This window comes from Pongo pygmaeus, chromosome 19, assembly GCF_028885625.2.
Source record: "Pongo pygmaeus isolate AG05252 chromosome 19, NHGRI_mPonPyg2-v2.0_pri, whole genome shotgun sequence".
In the NCBI taxonomy this organism is placed as follows: Eukaryota; Metazoa; Chordata; class Mammalia; order Primates; family Hominidae; genus Pongo; species Pongo pygmaeus.
This window is the reverse complement of record NC_072392.2, coordinates 16,440,696-16,464,173: the sequence shown is the minus strand read 5'-3', so window position 1 is coordinate 16,464,173 and position 23,478 is coordinate 16,440,696. Positions and strand designations below refer to the sequence as shown.

General features: G+C 44.2%; 1 pseudogene; it reads right to left on the bottom strand.

The window, feature by feature from the left end:
- LOC129016875 (cytospin-B-like) overlaps positions 1-23,478 on the bottom strand; it is a 126,094-nt pseudogene that overhangs the window by 87,093 nt on the left and 15,523 nt on the right.

The following is a 23,478-nucleotide window of genomic DNA, read 5'->3' as shown; positions in this document are numbered from 1 at the left end:
TTAAACACCGGAAACAGTGTAAGACACCGAAGTCAGAAAAGGGAGAAGTTGGCCAGGCATGGAGGCTCACACCTGCAATCCCAGCGTTTTGGGAGGCTGAGGTGGGCAGATCAGGAGTTTGAGACCAGCCTAGCCAAAATAGTGAAATCCTGTCTCTACTAAAAAAAATACAAAAATTAGCTGGGTGTCATGGTGCATGCCTTTATAACCCCAGCTACTCAGGAGGCTGAGGCATGAGAATCACTTGAACCCGGGAGGCAGAGGCTGCAGTGAGCCCAGATCATGCCACTGTACTCCAGCCTTGGTGACAGAGTGAGGATCTGTCTCAAAAAAAAAGAAAAAGAAAAAGAAAAAAAAAAGGGAGAAGGGAGATGTCAATGCTGCCAGGTGTTAGCTGTAACTTCATGAAAGTTTTGACCTTTAAATAAAGAGAACAGTATTTAGAGTGTGAAAAGACAAAAGGAAGACAATTCAAGTTAGAACCTTATACACAAAGAATTACACTCAAATATGCTTGTGCAATATTGCTAAGGCACGGACTAAAACAGGTTCAGGTGGAGGGAGAGGCCGGGCCATTCTGGCAGATGGGCAGGGGTGGTGCTAAGTAGTGGAGCATCTAGAAGATCAGGATGAGGAGTGCGGATGACAGAGTCATGGGAAATTTCTGCAAGGTCTGCAGCAGTATGTGCTCAGTGCTTCAGAAGATGAACCAACATGAAGAAGCAGGAAGACATGAGAGAGGAAACAGTTGAAAGAGGTTTGCTGTAACCTGGGTGACCAGGGGCACTGAAAAGGGAGGAGGTGACAGAGGTGTGGCAGCAAAGACCAGCTCTTGGTGACCACCCTGTTGGCCTTGCAGTCCTCTCCCTCTGCCAAGCCCTCCTTCACATCCCTGCAAAAGTCCTCCTTAAACACTGATTTCAAAATGCCTCTCTAATCCTTACATGCCACTGTTTTCTGATGACTCCTCCTTAAAATATGGGTCCAATCTCACTGTACCATAACTCAAAAACAGGAACAAAATCTCACAAACTTGGTGGCTCCTCAGTGCTTTACCAAAATAAAGCACAAACCTCTTCCTTAGCAATGAAGATTTGCAATATGGCTCCAACCTGCCTTCCAGCTGGAATGTCCTAGTCACCTATCCATCCACCCAACAAATACTGACAGAGAGCCTACCATGCATATATATGGCAGAGTCCCTGGCCTTAGGAAGCCCACAGTCTAGTCCAGACACACACTACCACCCACATTCCCTGAACTTCTACTTCTCTCTAGACTTCTTATGCCAACTAACAACTCTCAAGGACTTTGCCTATTTAGTATTGTTTTTTTACAGCTCTTAATTTCATCTTGCACACTACTTACTGTCCAGCATCCTCCTTTTAAACTCACTGAAGATGGGCACTGCATCTTAATTATTTTCATGCAGCAAATATTTGTCGAAGTCAATTGGCCAGGAGGACAAAACAGAAGGAACAATCAAAGCTGATCAGCCCTATGTTTTTCTGATTTCTTACTGTTTGAGACACGATACCTGAAACTGCTTCATGGTTCCCTCTTTCTTGGGGCCACTTCCACTTTCCCTCTGGTGGAGGTGATCAGCAGTCTCATGTCCCCAAAGTCCAGAGAGGGGGGGTCTGCTGAGTGACTCCAGCAAGGAACTCTTGCAGAGGTGGGGGTCTGGCTTCAGTTCCTAGGTCCTTCCCTTTCGAAGATCTGTGGGAACAACCACATAATCACCTATTCCTGAAGAAGAGGCTCTTGATTGCCATCAAACATCATTCTCCAGTACAATAGAGTTCTCATTTTATCCTCAAGTATAAACATATATATGCTTCTGATGTAATAAAAATGCAATAGGGAAGTGGATTCTCCAGGCAGGACCACCACATCCTTTATAGGATCTATATCCAAATCAACCCTTGTTCAAAAATCATTCTGCATTTCAAGACGATGTCATCAGAGCATTAAACCCAGCATGCACCTTTCTAAGGACCTTATGAAACTGCCCTTACCTGAGGAAAGACATTACCTGCCCCCAGGTAATGTTTTGTTTTAATTGACAGACATCAGAGAGAGAGAGTGGCAGGAAAATGCCTCATGTGATGATCAGGTCACACGCAGCAGCAGGCAAGAAGGAAGCTGGGAACCAAGAAGAACTATTTTACACGAGAAAGGCCATTCCAGCCACAGGGCCTGGTTCAATAAAAAAGCAGAAATCATTCTGTAGCAGATAGAGCCACAGACAAAACCCCTCAGACACCGAGTTAAAGAAGGAAGGGGTTTATTCGTCCGGGAGCATTAGCAAGACTCCTGTCTCAAGAGCCGACCTCCCTGAGTAAGCAATTCCTGTCCCTTTTAAGGGCTCACAACTCTAAGGGGGTTCACGTGAGAGGGTCGTGATCGACTGAGCAAGCAGGGGGTACCTGACTGGGGGTTGCATACACCAGTAATTAGAACGGAACAGAACAGGACAGGGATCTTCACAGTGCTTTTCTTATGCAAATAACCGATTAGGTCAGGAGTCGATCTTTAACTACCAGGCCCAGGGTGTGATGCCGGGCCGTCTGCTTGTGGATTTCATTTCTGACTTTCAGTTTTTACTTCTTCTTTCTTTGGAGGCAGAAATTGGGCATAAGACAATATGAGGAGTGGTCTCCTCCCTTAATTCTTTCAAGGCTCTTTCTGCTGTCATATTAGTCAGAATCAAAACAGATAATGAAATAGACTGAATCCTCCAGATGATATTTCTTTTTCTTTTTTAGATATGGAGTTTCGCTATGTTGCCCAGGCTGGATTTGGACTTAACCTCCTGGGCTCAAGTGATCCTCCCACCTCAGCCTCCTGAGTAGCTAGGACTATAGGAGCATGCCATGATACCTGGTCAGAGGATATTTCGTAAAGGACCATAAAAATATAGAACAGGACAAACCTTCCAAGATTGTCTAGTTTATAGTTATAGGGGAAACTGGAGCTGAGAGAACTAAGTGCCTTGTTTAGAGCTACACAGCAAGCCAGAGACCAGGCCCACAGTTGCTGCCCGTGACCCACAAATAGTCACGGAAGAAAACAATCCTTCTACAGCTCACAGCCACCAATTATGGGTACTAAAGTTGGGAGTGGGGCTAATTAGCTCTAAATAGCAGAGAAAAACAGTATTTACATCACTAAAGAGAACAACAAAAACAGCCCATTAATCCCTGTTTCTGCAGCTTCTGATGATGTCAATGTTGACAAGCAACTTCTGGGGATTGCTGGAAGCAAGCAATTGTCACTGTGATCCTCTGTTATTACAGTAAGTAGAATCATCCAAGCAGACAGGTGCCTGGAGGGAGCTAAGTGGGGAGTATTGTCAATGAGGTATTTACTTCAGGGCAATAGTTGTTGTGGTCTCAACTTTAGTATGCATCTTGGCAATTAAAACAATAGTTTTTTTGGCCAAGCATGGTAGTTCACACCTCAGTGCTTTGGGAGGCTTAGGTGAGAGGATTGCTTGAGGCCAGGAATTCAAGACCAGCCTGGGCAACAAAGCAAGACCCTATGTCTTAAAAAAAATCAGCAACAAAGTTCCTGTCTCCCTAGCACAAGCACACTGAGAGGTGCGGCTGGCAGGAGATAAGACACTTATTCCTCGCGTCAGCTGCACTGCTGGATCTAACGTCCATGACAAGTCCATTATTCTGGGGTTGAAACTGCAGTAAGTCAAAAGTCTTTTATGTTTATATAATTTACCTGAGAAGGGAAGGTCAGGAAGGTCCAAGCATTGAGTCATCCCTTTGCCGGCTGACCGCACACTGCCCTAAGCCGGATGCCTCTGTAAAAACCAGGGGGGCACCAGAATGGTGAGCTTGTAACATCAAGAACAGCACCAACACAGGTGCGTGTGTGTGTGTGCACGCGCGTGTGTCCAACAGTTCTTAAACACAGTGGAATAACTGGGGGAGTTTTTAATTAACTCATTTATTCAAATAGGTAATATATGCAATAGACACAATCCTCAAAAGAAACAAAAAGGGTAAATAGTGAAGAGAAAGTCTCCCTTTCACTCCTGCACCCCAGTTCTCCTTCCCAAGAGTACTCATTACTAATCAGCTTTGTGAATATCTTTCCTGGAACGTTCTCTGTATATTCAAGGACGTGTGTAAAAGCATTCTATTTTGAATGGCCAACAAGTATGTGAAAAGATGCTCAACATCACTAATCATCAGGGAAATGCAAATCAAAACCACAGTGGCATGCTACCTCACACCTGTTAGGAAGGCCATCATCAAAACCCAGAAAAAAACAAGTGCTGGCGAGGAGGCAGAGAAACCCTTGTGCACTGTTCATGAGAGCGTACAATGGTGCAGCCATTATGGAAAACAGTATGGAGGTTCCTCAAAAACATAAAAATAGAACTACCGAATGATCCAGCAATGCCACTTCTAGGTATTTATCCCAAAGAATTGAAAACAGAATCTCAAAGAGGTATTTGCACTCTGATGATCATTGCAGTGTTATTCACAAAAGCTAAGAGGTGGATGCAACCCAAGTGTCGACCACCAGATGAATGGATGAAGAAAAGATGGTATATAATATACAATGGAATATTATTCACCCATAAAATGGAAATATTTTATTCACCCATAAAATGGAAATATTATTCACCCATAAAATGGAAATATTATTCACCCATAAAAAGGAAATCCTGTCCCATGCTACAACATAAATGAGCCTTGAAGACATTATGCTAAGTCAAAGAAGCCAATCACAGAAGGACAAATGTTGCATGATTCCATGTATGTGAGTGTATTAGTCTGCTTCAGGCTGCTATAAAAACAAGTCAGTTACCGCCAAGATACAATGGGAGTACAGGCATTGAATAAATGCTCCTGTTCCAAATGGGAGAAATTGACCAAAATAAAGAAGCCACAGGCCCCATACAAGTCCAAAACCCAGTGGGGCAGTCATCAAATCTTAAAGCTCTGAAACGATCTCCTTGACTCCATGTCTCACATCAGGTCACACTGATTCAAGGGGTAGGCTCCTATGGTCTTGGGCAGCTCCATCCCTGTGGCTTTGCAGGGTACAACACCCCTTCTAGCTGCTTTCACGGGCTGGTGTTGAGTGCCTGTGGTTTTTCTGGGTGCACGGTACACACTGTCAGTGGATCTACCATTCTGGAGTCTGGAGGACGGTGTCCCTCTTCTCACAGCTCCACTAGGCAGTGCCCCAGGAGGGTTCTGTGTGGGGGCACCAACCTCACATTTCTCTTTTGCCCTGCCCTAGCAGGGGATCTCCATGAGGGTTCCATCCCTGCAGCAGACTTCTGCCTGGGCATCCAGGCATTTCCATACATCCTCTGAAATCTAGACAGAGGTTCCTAAAACCTCAGTTCTTGACTTCTGTGTACCCACAGGCCCAACACCACATGGAAGCCACCAAGACTTGGGGCTTGCACCCTCTGAAGCAATGGCCCAAGCTGTACATTGGCCCCTTCTAGCCACCACTGGAGCTAGAGCAGCTGGGACACAGGGCACCAAGTCCCAAGGCTGCACAGAGCACGGCAGCCCTGGGCCCAGGCCACAAAACCATTTTTAACTCCTAGGTCTCTGGGCCTGTGATGGGACAGGTTGCCACCAAGATCTCTGACACGTCCTGGGGACATTTTTCCCATTGTTTTGATGATTAACCTTCGGCTCCTTGTTATATAAATTTCTGCAGCTGGTCTGAGTATCTCTCCAGAAAGTTGGTTTTTCATTTCTATTGTACTGTCAGGCTGCAAATATTCCAAACTTTTATGCTCTGCTTCCCTTTTAAACATAAGTTCCAATTTCAGATCATTTCTCTCAAGTTCAAAGTTCCACAGATCTCTAAGTCAGGGGCAAAATGCCATCAGTCTCTTTGCTAAAACACAGCAAGAGTGACCTTTGCTCCAGATCCCAATAAGTTCCTCATCCCCATCTGAGACCACCTCACCCTGGACTTCATTTTCCACATCGTATCAGCATTTTGGTCGAAACCATTCAACAAGTCTCTAGTAAGTTCCAAACTTTCCCACATCTTCCTATCTTCTTCTGAGCCCTCCAAACTGTTCTAACCTCTGCCTGTTACCCAGTTCCAAAGTCACTTCCACATTTCAGGCTATCTTTATAGCAGTACCTGACTCTACTGGTACAAATTTACACTATTAGTCAGTTTTCACGCGGCTATAAAGACCTTCCCTGAGACTGGGAATTTATAAAGAGGTTTAATTGACTCACAGTTTCACATGGCTGAGGAGGCTTTAGGAGACTTACAATCATGGTGGAAAGGGAAATAGGCACCTTCTTCACAAGGTGGCAGGAGGGAGGTGGGGGAAGGGGGGGACAGAGAAAGAGAGAGTGCATGTGGAGGAGGAACTGTCAAACACTTATAAAACCAGGAACTGTCAAACACTTATAAAACCATCAGATCTTGTGAGCGCTCACTATCACAAGAACAGCATGGGGGAAATGGACCCCATCACATCCCACCAAGTCCCTCCCTAGACACATGGGGATTATGGAGATTACAATTCGAGATGAGATTTGGGTGGGGACACAGAGCGAAACCATATCAGTGAAGAATCTAAAGTAGTCAAACTCACAGAAGCAGAGAGTAGAGTGGTGGCTGCCAGAGGCTGTGGGAAGGGCAAGTGGGGAGTTGTTCAGTGGGTACAGTTTCAGGCAAGCAAGATAAAAAAGTTCTAGAGGACAAAAAGATGGCAACAATAGACACTGGAGAGTGGTAGAATGTGGAGGGGGCAAAGGTTGAAAAACTACCTATTGGATACTATGCTCACCACCTGGATGATGGGATCAGTTGTACCCCAAACCTCAGCATCCCACAATATACCCATGTAACAAACCTGCACATGTACCCTGCATCTGAAATAAAGTTGAAATTTTAGAAAAAGTTTCTGGAGATCTGCTGTACAACATTGTGCTTATAGTTAACCGTACTTAAAAATTTGTTAAGAGGGTAGTTTTCGTGGTGTATTTGTTTTACCACCATTAAAAAAAAGCATTTCAGAATGCAGGTGAGAGTGATATTATTCAAGGAAAAACCTTGAAGAAAAACCCTCTGTTATTCTAAAAACACAAATGTTACAACAGGATTCCATTGCTTTGCATACCGTTTTGCTTCTTTCACTTACTGGTCATTCTCTACCTACCTTCTTGGTGGCTTCTCATGGGAAGTATCACACAAGAGGCCAAGCACAGGGCTCTGGGGCCACATAGCCACCAACCAGCTGCACGACTCTGGGTTACTTCATCCTCTGTGCTTCACTTTCTTTATCTATAAAATGGCACTGATATAAATAGTACCTACCCCAGAGGATTGTTGGGGGTATTAAATGAGTTAAATCTGGTCGGGTGCGGTGGCTCATGCCTGTAATCCCAGCACTTTGGGAGGCCAAGGCAGGTGGATCACTTGAGGTCAGGAGTTCAAGAGCAGCCTGGCCAACATGGTAAAATACCATCTCTACTAAAAAAACATAGAATTAGCCGGGTGTGGTGGTGCAGACCTGTAATCCCAGCTACTTGGGAGGCTGAGGCAGGAGAACTGCTTGAACCCAGGAGGTGGAGGTTGCAGTGGGACAAGATGGTGCCATTGCACTCTAGCCAGGGCAACGAGCAAATCCCCGTCTCAAACACAAACAAACAAAAAAGAGTTAAATCCAGTTAGAACAATCAAAACACGGCCTGGTACATAGTAGACATTCAGCAGATTTTAGCTATTTTCATTACCATAATTTATTTGATCAATTCTCTGTTAATACTGGCATTGATATTGACATGAGTATTAGGAAATGAACATCCTGGTACATCTGTCTGTGCACATGAGTAGCAGGGCCATTGTGAGGCTTTCCAAAGCATTCTTTCCTTTAGAGGTCCTACTCCACATCGCATTAAACACAATTCCATGTATCCATGTCCCACATTAATATAATGGTATACAGTTTTCAAAAGTAGTTTTATATCTTGTTTTTGAAATGAGCTGAACAAAAGTGACAATATGGGGCATTCCTATCTCATTCACAATCTTGTGGGAAAGCGTCCAATATTTCACCATTAAGTATGACATATGATGTAGATATATAATAGAGACCCTTCATCAGATTAAGGAATTGCCCTTCTATTCCTAGTTTTCTAAGACTTTTCATTAAGAAAGGTATTAATCTTTATTGAATATATTTTCCTGTCATCTACTGAGATGACTGTATACTTTTTATACCTTTGTTAATGTGGTAAATTAACTCTGGTTGGTTTCAGTAGTTAAAACCACCTTGCATTCCTCAAATAAACCCAATTTAACATGATCTTTTAAATGTATCTCTGAGGCCAGGCGCAGTGGCTCACGCCTGTAATCCCAGCACTTTGGGAGGTCGAGGTGGGCAGATCACCTGAGGTCAGGAGTTCGAGACCAGCCTGACCCACATGGAGAAACCCCACCTCCACTAAAAATATAAAATTAGCCAGGCATGGTGGCGCATGGCTGTAATCCCAGCTACTTGGGAGGCTGAGACAGGACAATCACTTGAACTTGGGAGGCGGAGGTTGCAGTGAGCCAGGATCGTGCCATTGCACTCCAGCCTGGGCAACAAGAGTGAAACTCTGTCTCAAAAATAAATAAGTAAATAAATAAATAAATGTATCTCTGAATTAGGTTTTCCAAGATTTTGTTCTGGATTTTTGCATGGAGGTTCATGAGAGAGACTGACCTTTTAATTTTCCTGTCTTTTAATGTCCTTGCAAGAATTAGGTATCGAAGGTATACTGGCCTCTTACATGATCTAAGAAAGTTTACCCTTTTTTCTAGTCTTTTTCTAGTCTCTGTATGAATATGTAAGACTGGTGTTATTTCTTCCTTAAATGTTTGGGAGATTTCATGATGAAACCATCTGGGCCTCCTGGCATTTCCTTTGAGATACATATTTAAATTACAGACTATCAGGATTTCCTACTACTTTTTCTTATGTCAGTTTAGTAAGTGATGTTTTTCTAAGACTTTGACCATTTCATCAACATTTTCTAATTTATAGAGTAGTACTATACAGAGCACTAATCTGTAATCTCCTCATCACTGCTTTCATAATTATGGGATCTTTAGTGATATACCCCTTTAAAAATTCCTGATATAGCTAATTTATGCCTTTTCTTTATATCAGCCTTGTCAGAGGTTCGTCACTTTTAATAATCTTTTAAAAGAACAAACTTCATGCAGAACTTTTTAAAATAATCTTTTCATCACAAGTACACTGCTAAAAAAGAAATGTTTTTGTTGGACTGAAAGCATCTTCCTTTTGTGTTCACCTTTGAAGGGTATTTTCACCAAGTACGGTATTCTAGGAAAGCAGGCATTCCTTCCGCATTTTGCAGACGCCATTGCATTGTCTTCTGGCTTCCATCATTTTTGCTGAGAAGGCAGATGTCAGTTTTAGCTCTTGCTCCTTTGACATTAAGGTTTCTTTTTCCCCTTTGAGTGCTTTTACGATGGTTTCTCTTTCATTACTAGCAGTTTTAGCCTAATGTGACTAGGTGGTTTTCTTTGCACTTACTTTGCATTCAGTTCATAGCTTTCAGTTCATATTGTTCTTGAATCTAGGGCTTAACATCTGTTTAGTTTTCAAAATTCTTGGCCATTATCTCTTCCAATACTGCTTCTGCCCTATCTGTCTTGTTTTTCTTGTTTCCCCTTTTGGGGACTCCAATTACACATTAGATCTTTTCACCCCATCCCATATAGCTCTTATGTCCTTTTCTCTATTTCCTATTCTTTGTTTTCTCTGCGCTTCAGTTCAGATATTTCTATCAACTTGTCTTTAGTTCTCTGAAAATGTTTAATCTACAGGTAAACTTTGTTGAGTCTTAAATTTAGGCATTTTATTTTTAAGTTATAACATTTCTAATGGATTCTTTTTTATAGATTGTGGTTTTCTGCTGAAATTATCCACCTTGTTACTTATTTTCTTTACTGGATTAATCTCAGTTGTTTTGAAGTCCGTGTCTAATATGTGGATCTCCTGTGTCTGTTTCTGTTGCCTATTTTTCTCTTGTTTTTTCATCATTTGGTATTATCTATTTGTGTACTTAGTATTTTTAAAATTGACTATGACACCATATTTTTTTTAATGTGGCTATAAGTTGAGGTTCTGGATGATGTAATCTTCCTTCAAAGAGTATTTATTTGAGTCCAGAAGGCAGTTAAGATAGGGAAAGATCACTTAAATTCAAACCCATGTTTCTATGAGTTTTAAGACTGAAAAAATAAAAGACTTCTTTAAGATGTTAAGGAAGAATATTTTCATAATCTAACAGCTAGAAAGGTCTTTTTAAGGCAGGAAACAAAACACTTAAAATCATAAAGGAAAGCACTGAACACAAGATGCAACATTTTTCTTCAGTAAAATATAACTTCAAACAAAGTTCAAAGATAAAGAAAATAGCATTACATATAAAAAAGTTAAAAAGCACAATATATCAAGATTTCCTACAAATAGGAAAAAGACTAATACCTCAAAATAAATATAGGCCAAGTATGTAAGTTTTCATTCACACCATATAAAGATAGATAAATGGTCTGTAAACATATGAAGAAGTGCTCAACCTTACTGAAGGACAAAGTAAATCAAGATATTATTGTTCATTTACTTAATCTTTAAAATTTATAGAGTGTGAAAATTCTGGGAAAACAGTACCTTGCATGCTATGAGTGGGAGGGTAAACTGAAGGGCAATGTGTCTATCAAGTTTTTCAACGTGCCTGGACAGGTCAAATACACTTCCTTTTCTAGGACTCCATTTTCCTTTTCTAGGAATCAATGTGTGGAAGATCTCAGGACAGGCTCACCTGATTCCATCCTCGTCTCTTTGAAGGGTGACTTACTGACTTATATGAGACTGGAAAGCTAAGGGGTGTATTTCCCAAAGTCCTTAAAGCTTGGCTCATCAAGTGGCCTAGTTTCTGTCAAACGGGCCCCTTCTCAGAGGATGTGGAAGGTATAGGGAGTAGAAGGCTTCCCTTCTGCAGCTTCTCCTGGCAAGCATGGCTGGGAAGGCATTTGCTGTTCAGTGGCAGCGAAGTGGAGACTCTTGGGTCTGTTCCATCATCTTCTGGGCAGTATGAGGCAGGCACAGAGCATGGTGTGCTGGCATGGACTGCACCTATGGCTGTGTGGTCCCAAGGCTGATCCTAGATCTTGGCAGCAGTGGTGGACCTGGGCATGTACCTACAGAAAGACTTCCTGATTCTGGCAGGAACAGAAGCTCCTTTACTGGACCAGCATTGAGATGCTCTGGGAACCCTTCCTGGAAGCTCAGTGGATGGAGCCTACTGCCTTCTCCAGCCCTTCCAGTACCAAATGCCGTGGATTAAATCCCTTTCTGCTTAACTACAGTGATCTCTCATATTTGCAAATGAATCTTGATCCACCCTTATACAGAAATAGCCCCTTTAGTGGTCAAAAAATTGCATAAGGATCTTCACTTTATTATTTACCCCAAGTAACCTAAAATCTATCAGTAGAAGTACAGCTACATAAATTGATGTGTATTATGTAACCTTCACAAAAAGGAATCATTTCTCCAAATTTTGCAATGTAAAGATGTCTCAGACATATTCCTTTATTCATTCAACAAATATTTGTTGAGCTTCTATCATGACGTGACCATGTTTCACTCCCTGTTATCAACAAAAGATGTGTTAGCAAGCAAAATAAACAAAAATCTTGGTCCTCACGGAGCTCACATTCCAATGACAAAGTGAAATGAGTAAGTGTTGGACTAATGTGTAAATGTGTAATATAATCCAATTTACACAACACACACCCTCTCTCAACACACACAGACACACACACACACATATGTATAAAGAAAAACATCTAGAAGGATATAGAACAAACCATAAGCAGTGGTTATTCCTGGGGCTCATCTACCTGGCAGGAGAGATAGCAGCTGCTGGGGAGGTCCTCATTGGTATTTCGCTTAAGGGGCTTCTAAGGGCCTTATGGACAGAAGTATTCTGTCCAGTTCCACCTGCCAAGAAAAGAGATGGGAACATTTACATGTTGTTCCAGTTCAAAATAGCAAATAATACTTTTTGATTTACCTCTCTGGTGACTTGAGAAGTATTCTATGGCGTTTAGTGTGATATTTATTATCCTTTTCTCCCCTGGACTAGAGCTGAATTGGAGAAATGAGATGGGAGGAGGAGTTAGCTGAGTGGAGGCCAGTCCTAGATGTAGGACAACTGAGTAAAACGAATATGTTTAATAATGAGGTGCCTAGGGGAGGAAGGAACAGCAAAGTTCTTGCACAAACTGTGACTGTTAATTCATTTCCCATCTTCACTGACTCACTCACTGGGCTTTCACGTCTTTCAATACGTGTAGTTTAATCTTCATTTAATTTAATTGCAAACTATTTTAGCAGAGATAATAACCGGGTACATTCTAGGATTAATTTTTACTACAGCCTTTTTTTTCTAAGACAGAGTGTTGCTCTGTTGTCCAGGCTGGAGTGAAGTGGGGCAATCTTGGCTCACTGCAAGCTCCGCCTCCCAGGTTCACGCCATTCTCCTGCCTCAGCCTCCTGAGTAGCTGGGACTACAGGCGCCCGCCACCACGCCCAGCTAATTTTTTGTATTTTTAGTAGAGACGGGGTTTCACCATGTTAGCCAGGATGGTCTCGATCTCCTGATCTCGTGATCCACCCGCCTCAGCCTCCCAAAATGCTGGGATTACAGGCATGAGCCACCGCGCCCAGCCTACTAGAGTCTTTCAATACAATGGCATGTTCATTGCAGTCCAGGAAGAAAGATACTGTTACAGTGGACAGATGCATATTCTGTTTCTTCTATTTGCTATCTTTATGTGTACAGTATATGTATGAAGTATAGCTATGCATCTTTCTCATATATGAAGATAAACATGACTAAAGGGGTATTGTGAGTCTATCAGGAAATTCCAGGAAACCTGGGAGCACACCAAGATCAGAAATGACAGATCAACACAGGTGCTCACATACAAGACCAGGGAGAAAAATGTCTAGCAGGCTGCAAGATGGGGATGGCCAAAGGGTGCCTACAAAAGGGTCAGGTGCACAGTTGTGACGCCTGGTTTCCTTGGAGATGAAGCCTCTGGCTGACCGTGCTATTTCTCATGAGATAAGAAAATGGCAAATAGTAGTGACCTGAATTTAATGGCTATGAGAGGCAGAAATGAGGCAAGACAAGAACTGGAGAGGAGGAAGAGGTAGAGAGGAAGAGGCTGCTTTTGTGTTATGAGTCAGGCTCTCCATCAGTGCCTCCCCGGAGCCTCGGCCAGGCTCCTGCATGCAGTAGCTGCATGTGGTAGTACCTGGAAAGTGCCCTTGCGGTTGTAACAATGTGGGGCCAGGGTAGAGTCGAGAAACGTTTGATATGTCGGGCCAAAGTTTGAATTTGGAACTTTGCTTATAGAAAAAAATGATTAAATACCAGGGCATCGCAAGTCAAATGACTTGATGAGTGACTTATGGTGGTCATGGGCTCTGAGGGCGTTGGAGGTGTTCTGTTAACACAGACACCAGGCCATTGGCCAGCAGCATCGACCTTGGGGGACTCTGGCTCTTCATCCACAGGTCTGCACGGCAAAGGTCAAATCAGACTGAAAAGGTGGATGATGTCTCCATGGGAGAAAAAGACACAGAGGAAAACAGAGCTGATGTGGAGAAAATAAACAAAGCTGGAAGGGAAATTCTAAATTTAACATCCTATTTTCTCTACCAGCTTTGAATTAGGAAATAATGTAGGCATTGCTCTCAATTTTTTAAAAAGCTGTTTCTTGAGAAATGGTCAAAAATGATATTTTTATATGTAGAATGACTTGACATTAGCTCTAATTAAGAAGCCTGTATGCTGCAAATTGTGAAAAAATGCAAATGTTACTGATCATAAATATTTTGCTTATTGTCAATGGTGAATGCAGTGGATTGGCTTGTTGGCAAATGCTCCAAACCCCACGTAGCACACAGAGGCTGGAAAGATGAAATCTCAGAGCTCTCCTGCAGCTGGGATTTTGGGTGTGATTTAAGTTTCACCATCAGAAAGACTTGGGCGAGACCCGGAGTGGCAACTGAGTCAGGGGGAGAGAGGCAGGGCACAGGGCGTTCACTATGTGCACAGAGACTGTAGCAGAGACAAGATGCTTCTGGTGCTGGTGACTGAGGTGGCAGCTTTCCAATTGGGTGGGCAGCTTTCTGAAGTTAAGGCTTCTGTCCTGGTGGAGGGAGCAGGTTCCCTGGTGGTCCAATTCTGTGTGGAGACTTTGGGAGCTGCCCCTGGAAGCTCAGCCCTCCCCACAATTCTGCAAGCCATTTAACACTTTTCTGTCTAAGCCAACGAGAGTGCAATCCATTATACACAACAGAATCCTGACTCAGACATTCTGTCTTCTAAGCCTGAGTCATAACACAACTCTAAAATAACACTGCAATTCTGCATGAGGTGAAGCTCTTGCTCTCACCCAAATTCCCTGGTGTGTTCTTTGTGAGGTTTCTAAGTTTAAGCACAGACTCATAGAAAGTCTTTTATGATATATCATTGACCCAATCCTCAATCTTCTCATGCATGGCTTCCTCATCTAGGGGACTTTGGCATGTCATGTGATCTCCCTGTGAATGAGCCAAGACAAGGACTCCCAACCTTCTGATTGCTAAATCATTGCTCTCTTCATTATATCATATTGTCACAGCTGTTTTGCAAGATGACTAATTTATGAGAATAGTTCAAACAACGTATCTGGAAGTAGATTTTAAAAAGGTCAGTGGAAGTTTAAAATATTTATTTACTGATTGTTTTGAAGTTAATCTAGCTACTCATAAGCTTCTGTGGTTGAATTTACGGTGTACTTAATTCTCCAAGCTTTCCTCTGTTGCTGTGTAAACATGAATAGAATACATTTCACAGAAACAGAACTTAAAACGGTTAACCCACACTGTCTTACACTCTTGACTTCACAGCCCCTTCTTCTGAGTGGAAAAAAAAATCAGTAAACTGAAAACTTCATTGGAAGAAACCATCAGGAACTTAACAAATTGTAGGGGGTTGGGTTTTTAAATAATTTTTAAAGGTTTACTGACAGGAACTGGTTTTCACATTTTCCCCTTTATGTTACACAGAATAAAATCAGGTTGGCAAATATGCAGAAACAGAATGAAATCAGGTTAGGTCTGAGGAGAAAAAAATCTCCTCTGTCTGTGCCAGCCATTCTCAGGAACGTCATCAAGAAACAAAATGGGCCACCTTCTTATCAGTCCATTTAAATGACTTGGTCCCCAAGGCCTCCAAGGACAATCATTTTAAATAATTCATGTTCATTTCCTTCTTTGATAATTTAATAAGAAAAAAATAGAGAAGCCTACATTCTGCTGAGGTATTCCTTTTAGTTATCTAAGTTTCTCTACAATTCATTTATCATCTAAATTCTATTTATCATTTATCTATTTATCATTTATCATCTCTAAATTCTATTTATCATTCTCTACTGAACGATAAATAGACTCATTCAGAGTGTATAAGAAAAAAGCAAGGCCACAAGAATTAATTTCCAGTACCCCTGTCTTTGGGCATCCTAAGATGTTATTTCAAATGCTCAGTCTGCTTGGCTAGAACAATACCACTCAGTATGAGAAAGCCCTGCATCATTTAAGCAGATTAGAGAAATACCCACTAAATACTTCCCATGTTATATAACAGCAAGTGTGTGTGTGTGTGTGTGTATGTGTAGGTGTATGTGTAGGTGTATGTGTGTAGGAGGCATTCACAAAACAAAGCCTGAACTAAATAACCAAAGAATATGGTTATTAAGAATGCTATTGGTGGCTGGGCATGGTGGCTCATGTCTGTAATCCCAGCACTTTGGGAGGCCGAGGCGGGTGGATCACTTGAGGTTAGGAGTTCGAGACCAGCCTGACCAACAGAATAAAACCCCGTCTCTACTAAAATACAAAAATTAGCTGGGCGTGGGTGGTGGCACACATCTGTAATCCCAGCTACCTGGGAAGCTGAGGCAGGAGAATCACGTGAACCTGGAAGGCGGAGGTTGCAGTGAGTGGAGATTACTCCCACTCCAGCCTGGGCGACTGAGAGAGACTCTGTCTCAAAATAAAAAATAAAAAATAAAAATAAAAAAAGAATACTATTAGTGTCCAGGCCTGGTGGCTCACACCTGTAATCCCAGCACTTTGGGAGGCCGAGGTGGATCACTCAGGCTGGAGTGTAGTGGCAACATCTCGGCTCACTGCAGGCTCAATCTCCCAGCCTCAAGTGATTCTCCCACTTCAGCCTCCAGAGTAGCTGGGACTACAGATGTGCACCACCACACGTGGCTAATTTTCTTTTTTTTTTTTTAAGAGATGAGCTTTCACCACGTTGCCCAGGATGTTCTCGAACTCCTGGACTCAAGCGATACGTCTGCCTCAGCTTCCCAAAGTGCTGGGATTACATGCATGAGCCACTGAGGTTGGCTCTTTCTTTAGTTACACCACTGATGAAATAGCTGCTTTGTGTTTAGGGGCCACATTTAACACAACAAAATGAAGCATGTGTTCTGCTTGTCCCCAGCATATAAAACTATGTTAATAACAGAAAATTTCACTGAAACAAATATGCAGACATAATATGGTTTGGTTCTGTGTCCCCACCCAAATCTCATGTTGAATTGTAATTCCCATTGTTGGAGATGGGGCCCGGTGGGAGGTGACTGGCTCATGGGGGCAGTTTCTAATGGTTTAGCACCGTCCTCCTAGTGCTGTCTTGTGATAAGAGTTCTCAAGGGAGCTGGTTGTTTGAAAGTATGTAGTACCTCCTGCTTCATTCACTCTCTCTCTCCTGCCAGCTATGTGAATATGTACCTGCATCCCCTTCGCCTTCCACCATGATTGTAAGTTTCCTGATGCCTACCTAGCCATGCTTCCTGTGTGACCTGTGAACTGTGAGTCAATTAAACCTCTTTTTTTTTTTTTTTTTTTTGAGACGGAGTCTTGGCTCTGTTGCCTAGGCTGGGGTGCAATGGCGTGATTTTGGCTCACTGCAAGCTCTGCCTCCCAGGTTCACGCCATTCTCCTGCCTCAGCCTCCCGAGTAGCTGGGACTACATGCACCCACCACCACGCCCAGCTAATATTTTTTGTATTTTTAGTAGAGACGGAGTTTCACCGTGTTAGCCAGGATGATCTCGATCTCCTGACCTTGTGATCTGCCTGCCTCAACCTCCCAAAGTGCTGGGATTACAGGTGTGAGCCACTGTGCCTGGCAATTAAACCTCTTTTCTTTATAAAATACCCAGTCTCAGGTAATTCAATTTTTTTTTTTTTGAGACTAAGTCTTTCTCTGTCTCCCAGGCTGGAATACAGTGGGGCAATCTCAGCTCACTGCAACCTCCGCCTCCCAGATTCCAGCGATTCTCCTGCCTCAGCCTCCCAAGTAGCTGGGATTACAGGTGTGTGCCACCATGCCTGGCTAATTTTTGTATGTTTAGTAGAGATGCGGTTTTGTCATGTTCGCCAGGCTGGTCTTGAATTCCTGACATCAAGTGACTCGCCTGCCTTGGCCTCCCAAAGTGCTGGAATTACAGGCATGAGCCACTGTGCCCAGCCTCAAAGTAGTTCTTTATAGCAAAGTGAGAACAAACTAATGCAGTATAACTCCACTGTATATGACAGGCACATTACCATGTGTCTTAAAAATGTTATCTAATTTAATTTTCCACAAAACCTCCACATATTATCTCTTATTTTAGAGGAAAATTTGATGATGGTCAGATGGTTCATGAATGGTAAATCTGGGATGCAAATCCAGCTCTGGCCATGCCTTTCTCAAATTTTCTGTTGTGCACAAGTGTTCTGTGAGAGGTATACAAGGTTCCAAAAATAATGCTGATGGTATTTCTTCTTAAAATATAATAATATTTAAGAAAAAACATTCCCAATATTTCTTTCAACATTCCTATTTTTGTACAATAATCTGTTCTTACAATGTGGCAACCCATACCTGTAAATAACATTTGGAGGCCAGACTTTCTGATGGTGTGTCACACACAGCAGGTGACACGCACGCACCCTATAAGCAGGCAGCGTCTCCACAGAGCACAACAAGGTGCACGGCCCTCCTCAATGAACGTTGGTCTGCCTTCTATGTCTTACCTTGTCATTTAAGACCATACACATATATGTCGGTAATTATTTCCCTTTAAAACTTTTATTTAACCTCTCTAATTTGTTGCTTTCTTTGTTATATTAGAGAACAGAGTCTTCAAATGCCAGTGATTGTCTATAGCTTTTACTTCCTCAAGACACCACTTTATGTTGTTTATTCTGATCCAGGCACAGGTGAGCTCCTATACATGATTTTTTTTTTTTTTTAATGTTTAGTAGAAACAGGGTTTTGCCATGTTGGCCAGGCTGGTCAGGCTGGTCTTGAACTCATCACATTAAGTGATTCATCCACCTTGGCCTCCCAAAATGCTGGGATTACAGGTGTGAGCCACCATGCCCAGCCCATGATGATTTTTTAAGTATTCAAGGGTAACTCCATTTGGGAAGTGTTGCATGGCACCACTGCTACCTTCACAACTGGCAGATTACTATTTGTGAAGGGGGCGGGTTGTGCCAACCACATGCTCATGCCTTCTGGGATCTTTCCTGAACACCTGGATGAAGCCCAGTACCAGGCCTTTCGACTGATCTCCCATGAGTCCCCTCTACCCGTCTAGTTTCTGTACTATACACCCAGCCACCTGAAGTTTTTTTTCTTTTATGTCCTGCCTCTGTGCCTTTGCTCATTCTATGCCCTTGCCTGGAGTGTAATTTTCTCTAAATACTTCTTATGGTTTTACACAAAATGAATCTAAGAGAAGTTTGTCCCTCTATTGTGAGCAGAAATTATGAAGTACTCTGTCTCCAGATGTCAAACAGTATCTTCTGAATTTTACTTTCAAATTTCAATATAAGCATATTCAACAATAAAATCAAACAGGATAAGACGGCAATTTGAACATAAGCATCTTCATCTACAAATCTGAACAAAAAGAATCAAAGAAACAGTAAAAATCTTGTAGTCAGGTATCATCTACAAGCCTAGACTTTGAAGAATTTCTGCTAATAGAGAGTATGTGACCCTCCTCTCCATCTCCCTCTCCTCTCCCTCTCCCTCTCCCTCTCCCTCCTCTCCCTCTCCCTCTCCCTCCTCTCCCTCCTCTCCCTCCTCTCCCTCCTCTCCCTCTCCCTCCTCTCCCTCCTCTCCCTCCTCTCCCTCTCCCTCTCCCCTTTCTTCGGTCTCCCTCTCCTTCTTTTTTCGGTCTCCCTCTCCTTCTTTTTTCGGTCTCCCTCTGTTGCCGAAGCTGGACTGTGCTGCCGTGATCTCGGCTCGCTGCAACCTCCCTGCCTCGGGGCTCCTGTGACTCTCCTGCCTTGGCCTGCCGGGTGCCTGGGATTGCAGGCGCGCGCCGCCACGCCTGAATGGTTTTTGTGTTTTTGGTGGAGACGGGGTGTCGCCGTGTTGACCGGGCTGGTCTCCAGCTCCTGGCCTCGAGTGATCTGCCTGCCTCGGCCTCCCGAGGTGCTGGGATTGCAGACGGAGTCTCGCTCACTCAATGCTCAATGGTGCTCAGGCTGGAGTGCAGTGGCGTGATCTCGGCTCGCTACAACCTCCACCTACCAGCCTCCTGCCTTGGCCTCTTAAACTGCTAAGATTACAGCCTCTGCCCCGCCGCCACCCCGTCTAGGAAGTGAGGCGCGTCTCTGCCTGGCCGCCCATCGTCTGGGATGTGAGGAGCCCCTCTGCCCAGCCGCCCCATCTGGGAAGTGAGGAGCACCTCTGCCCGGCCGCCATCCCGTATAGGAAGTGAGGAACGTCTCTGCCCAGCCGCCCATCGTCTGGGATGTGAGGAGCGCCTCTGCCTGGCCGCCACCCCGTCTGGGAGGAAGTGAGGAGCGCCTCTGCCCGGCTGCCCCATCTGGGAAGGGAGGAGCGCCTCTGCCTGGCCGCCACCCCATATGGGAAGTGAGGAGCGCCTCTGCCTGGCCACCCTGTCTGGGAGGTGAGGAGCGCCTCTGCCCAGCCGCCCCGTCTGGGAGGTGAGGAGTGCCTCTGCCCGGCCGCCCCGTCTGGGAGGTGAGGAGCGCCTCTGCCCGGCCGCCCCGTCTGGGAGGTGAGGAGCGCCTCTGCCCGGCCGCCCTGTCTGGGAGGTGAGGAGCGCCTCTGCCCGGCCGCCACCCCGTCTGGGAGGAAGTGAGGAGCACCTCTGCCCGGCTGCCCCGTCTGGGAGATGAGGAGCACCTCTGCCTGGCCGCCCCGTCTGGGAGGTGAGGAGCGCCTCTGCCTGGCCGCCACCCCATCTGGGAGGAAGTGAGGAGCGCCTCTGCCCGGCCGCCCCATCTGGGAAGTGAGGAGCGCCTCTGCCCGGCCGCCCCGTCTGGGAGGTGAGGAGTGCCTCTGCCCGGCTGCCACCCTGTCTGGGAGGAAGTGAGGAGCACCTCTGCCTGGCCACCCCATCTGGGAGGTGAGGAGCACCTCTGCCTGGCCGCCACCCCGTCTGGGAGGAAGTGAGGAGCGCCTCTGCCCGGCTGCCCCATCTGGGAAGGGAGGAGCGCCTCTGCCCGGCCGCCCCATCTGGGAAGTGAGGAGTGCCTCTGCCTGGCCGCCACCCCGTCTGGGAGGAAGTGAGGAGCGCCTCTGCCTGGCTGCCCCATCTGGGAGGTGTACCCAACAGCTCCGAAGAGACAGCGACCATCGGGAGCGGGCCATGAGGACGATGACGGTTTTGTTAAAAGAAGAGGGGGAAGTGTGGGGAAAGGAAGGAGAGATCAGATTGTTGCTGTGCCTGTGTATAAAGAGGTGGACATAGGAGACTCCATTTTGTTCTGACTAGGAGAAGTTCTTCTGCCTTGGGATGCTGTTGATCTATGGCCTTTCCCCCAGCCCCGTGCTCTGTGAAACATGTGCTGTGTCAACTCAGGGTTAAATGGATTAAGGGCAGTGCAAGATGTGCTTTGTTAAACAGATGCTTGAAGGCAGCATGCTCTTTAAGAGTCATCACCACTCCCTAATCTCAAGTACCCAGGGGCACAAACACTGCAGAAGGCTGCAGGGACCTCTGCCTAGGAAAACCAGAGACCTTTGTTCATGTGTTTATCTGCTGACCTTCTCTCCACTATTATCCTATGACCCTCCCATATCCCCCTCTCCGAGAAACACCCAAGAATCATCAATAAATACTAAAAAAAAAAAAAAAAAAAAAAAGAGAGAGTATGTGGTGGGGGGGAAATTAAAATAAAATACCAAGAGCTTTCCCCCAAATCCCTTCCAAAGAAAATAGAGATAAGGGAAACCCTTCACTAATGTCCCCCACCCTAGAAGGCCAGGGCTGGTGAGGAGCATGAGAAGCCCAGAGAGATGCAGGGCATTCTGGCAAAAGATCAGGAACAAGAGGAATTTACATCTGAGGAGGCCAAGGTTGGTTTACCCCAGACACAAAGGACAGTAGTGACAAGGGACAGGGCAGGAAAAGCCATGGTGTGCATCTGAAATGGACAAGGGGCATGCAAATGTAGACCCAGAGAGTTGGCTCTGTATTCCAGGCTCACCAAGCAGAGAACAAACTGGGCACAGGTGAATTTCCCCATTAGGCACTCACCCTTCTCTACTCTACCTGAGCTTCTGTACCTTTCAATATGTAATATATATGCACCTTCAAGAGCCTTCCAACGCGTTTCAGTCATAAGATCCTAAGCACTGTCTGAACAGGATCCAGACACTGACCTGGGCCAAACGTCAGGCCCTGCCACACCTGGATCTGCTTCAGCAAGAGAAGGTGATGAACAAAATAATGCCCTGCTTGATGCAAATATTTCTTTTTAAAATTTTTATTATTTTATTTATTTATTTATTTTGTGATACAGTCTAACTCTGTCGCCCAGGCTGGAGTGCAGTGGCACAATCTCAGCTCACTGCAACCTCCACCTGGGTTCAAGAGATTCTCCAGCCTCAGCCTCCCAAGTAGCTGGGATTACAGGCAGGTGCCACTACGCCCAGGTAATTTTTGTATTTTTTAAAGTAGAGACGGGGTTTCACCATTTTGGCCAGGCTGGTCTCGAACTCCTGACCTCAGGTGATTCACCCACCTAGGCCTCCCAGAGTGCTAGGATTACAGGCATGAGCCACGATGCCCAGCCGATGCAAATATTTCATAATACAAAGTGAAGAGGAAACTGCACTCAAGAGAGGACCAACGTTTGTAAATTCATGGCCAGAAACAATTTGACACTGATAGTATCTACCTTAAAGTTCAATAAAATAAGAAGACATAAATTAAAGATGACAATTTAAAATGAAAAGTGAGTTAAAAATAATATAAGCAATCTAATAACTCATTAATATTTTAAAGCAGAACTAACTCAAAAGACAAAGAAATGGGGACATATTTAGGGCAGTTCTCTCTGAATGCAGATGAAATGAACCATGTAAAGGTGGGATTTCAATTCAGTGGACAAAGGATGGTTCTGATAATAGTGCTGGCATAACCAGCTATCTAACCGGGAGAGAAAGACGCACAGCTCACATCAGATTAAATAAAGAAAGGTGGATCAAACGCCTGCGCGCGTGTGTGTGTGTGTATCTGTGTGTGTGTCTGTGTGTGCGCACGCATAAAATAGACAATGAAACTTAATAGCTTATTTGTAACAAATAAGATTGGAGAGGGAAAACCTTCAAACAAAAAGAAATAACAAAACACTAACAATTAACATTATATAAAAATATAAACTTTTCTATGATACAGATGTTAAAGCCAAAGGCCTGTAGCACACTGGGGATAAAAACACATCTTTGGGCAAGCACAGTGATTCACAATTATAATTCCAGTGATTTGGGAGACTAAGGTGGGAGGATCACTCAAGCCCAGGAGTTGAAGACCAGCCTCGGCAATAAAGTGACATCCCATCTGGACAAAAATTTGAAATAATTAGGAAGGCATGGTGGTGTTCGCCTGTAGTCCCCGCTATTTGGGAGGCTGAGTAGGAGGATCATTTGAGCCTGGGAGGTCAAGGCTTCAGTGAGCTGTGATCATGCCACTGCACTCTAGCCTGGGTGACAAAGCAAGACCCTGTCTCAAAACAACAACAACAAAAAAACCCCCCCCAAAACAAAACGAAACAAAAAACCCCAACATCCCTAATAAAATACTGACTTATAAACTGATGAGAAACAATCAGCTCAGTGAAAAAATAGGCAAAAGTGCTGAACTAGCAACTCTAGAAGAGAAAGTACAATTGGTTAGTAAACATAAAAATATGCTCAGAGAAATACAAATCAAAATCTAATAAGATAGTATTTTTCACTTATCCTAATGGCAAAAATAAGATCAACGCTTTCTGTGGCTGCTCAGACTATGCAGAGATGGGCACGTTCATCAAGAGTGAAACGTCGGCCAGGTGCGG